General features: G+C 39.0%; 1 pseudogene; it reads left to right on the forward strand.

The window, feature by feature from the left end:
- Positions 1-1,135: 1,135 nt before the first annotated feature.
- Positions 1,136-2,084, forward strand: LOC114040626 (annotated as a pseudogene).
- Positions 2,085-6,238: the final 4,154 nt, after the last annotated feature.

Below are 6,238 nucleotides of genomic sequence, written 5' to 3' on the forward strand. Positions count from 1 at the left end.
AAGCCATTCTAACCAGTTCAGAATCCTTCTAATTTTGCTAGCATCTAGCCATCATTGCTACTTCTTTTTCACAGATCTAAAAGGAGAGATTTTCCAAATACTTTACAGAATTATGGGCAAGCTGTATATGTAGCATTTCCCTTATTTACTATTCAGTAAATTTAGTAAATAGAGCGTCTGGAATAGCCTGTTCCTGATGAAATCATACTGACGCTGAGTGTTCTTTGTTTCCTTTTCTGATTGTCCACTTGTTATCCCGTCCAAGGTATATTGTAAAATTTTACCTGGGGTTGTTGTCAAATTTCCTGGTCTATGGTCAGTCAAAAGTGAGGCATGTGCTTTTCTCCAGTCTTTTACTAGATATCCCATTCTTTTTTTCAAAGTTGATGGACAGTGGCTAAGAAATCATAGCCGAGAGTCCTTTCAGTACTCAAGATTGTAGTTTATCTGTGATTTGGACTCATCAGGGCGGCTCCTAACTCTCTTCATGTCTTCTTATTTCTGGAGAGGCAATGTTCCATTGTGGATAGGGAGCTAAATTTGGGGTCAGGAACATTTCTTTTCAAATTCCACCTCATATACTTATTTGACCTTTTCCAAGTCACTGGAAAGCTATATCAGCCTTGATTTTCTATTCTAAGTAATATGTTAATGGAGTTGGGGAGAGCACATTTATTTAACTTTCAAGGATAATATGGATTTCAGTTATTATTATCCATATTATCATCTCCCTAGTACCTGTATTTGTTCTGTTCCCTTTTTTTAAGAAAAGGTATAATTCCCCAAACCTTTGCAATGATAAACCTTTAACCCATGCAAATTTTCACCAGACAATGAAGCATTTCTTTATCCTGATGATGGATAGGCTCCTTTTGAAATTAAAAATGCTATATATTATAAAAAGTTGGAAAGCTGTGGGTAAGGGTCTTTCTCCCAATAGGGGTTTGGATCAAGGAATTTGGGGATCATGGCATAAGTGTTAGGACAGCCCCAACAATACTGTTGGCTATTTAATTCCTTTTTTAAAAATGCCTAATACAAGATATGCCTCTGTTCATGCTTTACATCTGAGAGTAATACATTTTAGTGAGTTAATCTTTTTTATATTTTCTCTTTTGTCACAGATGAATCCCAGCCCCACCCTCCCCATCCCCAAAGACATCTATGGAGAACAGATCTGAAGAGAATGAGTTCATCTTCATAGGATTAACAGATGTTCCAGAGTTTCAAGTTCCACTCTTCATAATGTTCACCCTCATCTACCTCATCACCCTGGTAGGGAACCTGGGAATAATAGTTCTTATCTCCTAGGATTCCCACCTACACACCCCCATGTATTTTTTTCTTAGTAACCTCTCTCTGGTGGATTTTGGCTGTTCTACATCTGTTAGCCCCAAGGTGCTGGATGGGCTCCTCACAGGGAACAAGGTCATCTCCTACAATGGATGTGCTACACAGTTGTTCTTCTCTGGGGCCTTTGCTGGTACTGAAAATTTCCTCTTAGCCTCTATGGCCTATGATCGCCACGCAGCTATCTGCAAACCTCTACATTACACCACTACCATGACTTCAACACGGTGTACATTTCTAGCCAGTAGTGCTCACATTAGTGGCTTTCTGGTCGCCTCCATACTCATAGGGAATACATTTAACCTTTCCTTCTGTAAGTCCAATGTGATCCATCACTTTTTCTGTGAGATTCCCTCTCTCTTAGTTCTCTCCTGCTCTGATATTCACATCAGTGAGTCAGTATTATTTATCTTTGGATCATTCACTGTCTTTTTCCCATTTCTTGTCACCTTTGCTTCCTACTTGTTAATCTTCATCACCATCCTGAAGATCCATTCTGCTAAGGGCCGCCAGAAAGCCTTCACCACGTGTGCTTCCCATCTCACCTCAGTGTCATATTTTATGGGACACTCATCTTCATATACTTCCAACCCAGCTCAAGTCATTCAATGGACACAGACAAAGTGGTGTCAGTGTTCTACACCATGGTCATCCCCATGTTGAACCCTCTGGTCTATAGTTTTAGGAACAAAGAGGTCAAGAATGCTTTTAGGAAAGCTATGAGGGGACAATGACTTCAGTTAGATCATCTTTTTTTCTTAGAGAGAAAATCCAATCTGCCCCTCCCACGTTCTGGAATCCAGTCCCTCAGTCAGGCTATTTTTCGTATGCACACAGAACTATAATACAGAATTTTTTAAAGGAAATATTTGGTAGTAGAAAGTGTCATATACTTGGTGTTAGAAGATACCTGAATTTATATTGTCTTAGACACTTTCATGTTGTATAGCCCTAGGCAAGTCCCAATCTCCATTTCCTCGTGTTTAATGGCAATAGTACCCCCTATTTTATAAGACTATTATATGGAAGGAATAACATGTACATGTATTCTCTTGTTGTTGTTCAGTTGTGCCTGACTCTTCATGACCTCATTTGGGGTTTCCTTGGCAAAGATACTGGAGGGGTTTCCTATTTCCTTCGCCAGCTCATTGAACAGATGAGGAAGTGATGCAAACAAGGTTAAGAGACTTGCCCAGGGTCACACAGCTAGCAAGCAACTGTGACTCTATTTGAACTCATAAAGAAGATTCCTCTTGATTCCAAACCCAGTGCTCTATCCACTGTACCATATAGATGCCCTCACAAACACACACAGAGACACACATATGCACACACACACACAGTCTAAGTGCAATGCCACAATTGTAGCTATTTTCCTAGAAAGAGGAAGATCAGCTACATATTTTTTAATAGTTTAGTTCTTCAAGAGGAAAATCAATGAATTATTTGGAAGATATAGCTTCAATATTAATGACATTCCTTATTTAGTAGCCCCTAAATGAGAGATGAGCTGGTAAATGCTTAAGAACCAGCTCTTCAGGAAAGAAAATGTATATCTGGTACACTTTGAAATGTGATTTATGTTTTTTATTTTCTCTGTCACTTTCTGAAAACAATGAATACAATAAAGGAAGTCCTGATTTGTAGTATTTCTTGATCTCTATAGTCCAGATGCTAGACCCAAATGTAATTATCTCTTTGTGAAACACTTGGAGCTGGCTCCAGGACATCACTGCAGTATGGCTACTTTTAGGAAGGAATATAAACCACAGAATGGTTCTGATGGCCCGGAAAGAACTTTGAGTCTGTGAGAAAGACTTATTTCACTGTAATGTCAGTGTAATATCCTCATGCCAACTTCAATACTAATTCCATTCCAGCTAATAGGTTCTTTTGGTGCTTTATATGTTTCTGTGCCTAAATAGAGGTTCCTGTGAGGTTTGTTTTTTATCATTTTTTAATTTTTCTGTGGGATGAAATAAAGGCTGGACAGCATTTGGTAACTTGAATTATTTTATGAGAGTTGGAGACCCATCTTGAGCACATTGGGAGAAACTTAGGAACATTCTATACCATCAACATATAAGTAGATTTTGCAGGAGCAATACTATTCAAGGGTAATAAGCTAATGAGAGAGAGAGAGAAAGAGAGAGAGAGAGAGAGAATATTCTTCTTTGAAGGTAATTTCCCATTTCCCAAGATATGGTCCAGGTGAGACCAAAAGTCTTGGTGAGTAGTGAGGGACTTTGAAATGGGTTATGCCTGTACTTCAAGTTGAAAACAATTGTAGATTTCACAAATGAGGTAACTGACTCCCTAATATGTAGTAGGTCATGGTGGTTCTTTTTACCCTGTGACACTACCCATTCTCCATTTGTAAATTTTAATTTAGGAGGCTCAAATCAACTAGCACTAGCTCACTATGAAGAAGTCATGTTTCATCTGTAAAAACACTATGGGTATTGGTGGGCTACCAGTATAATATCAGTCAATAGTATACTTGGAAGCAAAAATGCTAATGCCATATATAACCACATTGAGTAGCCATTTTTCCCAAATGAGGGGGCTGATGGTACTGCTATCCTCTGCCCTTTTCAGAGTTTTTGTTATTCATTCATTCAACCGCGCTCAACTCTGTGTGACCCCATGGACATCATTCATGAAGTTTTCTTGGCAAAGATGCTGAAGTGGTTTACCATTTTCTTCTCTACTGTGTCCCCATTTTACAGATGAAAAGACAAATAGAGTTTGAATGAATTATGCAGGTTACATGACTAGTAAATGTCTGAAGCTGGACTTGAACTCAGATCTTCCTGTCTTCAGGCCCAATGCTTTATCCACTATAGCACCTAGCTGCCCCCTTTCAGGGAACACTTGAGTATTTTCTTCTATTCTGGTTGCTACGTTTTAGGAAGGACATTGCTACCTGGAAGATGCACAGAGGGGATTTACTGGATATTGATTCATACATAGAAATTATTATATTTATCATAGAGAAGTTGTATTTAAGTGTGTGGAGATCAAATATTTGAAAATGTGTCTTGTGAAATAGTGATTAGACACATTCTGCTGGGCCCTTGGGGCAAAACACAAAAATTTTGAGTTGAGAAAAGGAAAATTTTATCTAACAAATGGAGTAATTCCAAATTGGTGGTACACACTGAATAATTCTTCTTCACTGGAGGTCTTCAATGGGGTGTCTGCTTATATGGTATGTCATAAGGAAAATACCTTTTCCAGTATGGATTAGATTTGATGATCTCTGGAACCCTCTGACTCTAAGAGTCTGTGATTCCTCCCTCTATCCCTCTCAAGAATCTCCCTGGAAATTTGATACCTGGCTAGTGTTCACAGATCACTGCTTCTAGATACCTGGGGCCCTATTGGGACATAGCAAACTTGTACCTTTTGGTTCATCTGTCCATATCCTCACATGTCATCATAAACAGGATTCCAAAGCATGAAAAAATGCAGCATTATACCACTGCCACAACAAATTTGAAATGGAATGTGAAATGATAAGGATACTCAGGTATATTTAACAATATTAATATCCTTCTTCATTAATCTAATGAAGTCATCTTATTTTTTAGTGTTGACTATTTGTAATAGCCCTCACTGAAGGGCAGGATCTATTACTTTTGTCTTTGATTCCTCAGCCTTTAACATGTTTGCTTCATGGAAGAAGAATGAATGAAAAAAAATTGATTAGATATTATTACATGCCAAGTACTCTGCTTGCCAGTAGGAAAACAAATACAAAAGCAAGATAGTCCCTAACCTCAACAATTTTATGATTCAATAAGCAGCTCAGTCATGTTGACAAGAGAGATCTGGAACTGAAGTCAACAAGACCTGAGTTTGATTACTGCCATAATCATGAACTAGCTGTGTGATCCTGGCCAAGTCACTTAACCTCTCCCAGCCTCAGTTTCTTCTTGTGTCAAATGAGAATAGTAATAACTCCTTATATCTTATGGAGCCGTTGTTAGGATCAAATGAAATGGTATATGCAAAGTGCCTCAAACTTCTGTTTAAGTGTAATTGTAGGGAGAGATGACACTTTTCAGGAGTGTGAGGGCCAGGAAAGAATGGTTTGTTTGGGGAAGTCCTAGATTTGATGAGTGAAACCGTTGAGCTATCCATCGCCTTTTCAGAGATAATAGAAGTGATGATCTGATTATAAGACTGAAAGAAGATTCTATGTGTGTGTCCATGCTTTCGCATGTGTGCATGTGTGACTGTGGGAGTGGTGTGTGTTATTAAGTTGGGGCAACAGTAGCAGTAGAAGGCACAGCAGGATAAAAATGGTAGGGAAATAGATGAAGATGCAGGTCCCTAGGAGTTCAGAAGGGAGTACCTTAACTCTCACTGTCATCCTAAAAGAAAGTCTGAGCATGTTCCCATACAAGGTTTCTACTCTAGGCCAACTCCACTGAAAGAGCTCAGTGACTTTCACCAGGTCACCCAGTTTATCCATGGCTCAGCTCAGTGTAGAACCCAGGACTCTGTACTTCCTGTCCAGTACTAAAACCCAAGTCTACCAAGCAGCTTCTGTCACTATAAACTGCCCATTGCTGAGATTTTCTAAAACACAGCTTCAGTCTCTGAGAAGAGGGGGGATGGAAAATGAGGTCGAATGGTTTAGTCAGTGCAGTGGCTCCCTTTTAGTGGTTCACAAACTCTTTGGGGGTTCCCAATGATATTCCAAGGAGTTGGAGCTAATCACATTCTATCCATGCCAATTGTGTTACAAAGTTCTTTTTCCTCTGTGGAAGACATAAACATGTTTGAAGCACTTTAAGCTTGTTTTTGCAGAATTTGAAACTTCCTCTATCATATGCACAACAATTTGGGGGCATGTGAAAATATTACATCCAACTTTTGG

The sequence above is a fragment of the Vombatus ursinus genome, unplaced genomic scaffold (genome assembly GCF_900497805.2).
Source record: "Vombatus ursinus unplaced genomic scaffold, bare-nosed wombat genome assembly UNPS02013894.1, whole genome shotgun sequence".
In the NCBI taxonomy this organism is placed as follows: Eukaryota; Metazoa; Chordata; class Mammalia; order Diprotodontia; family Vombatidae; genus Vombatus; species Vombatus ursinus.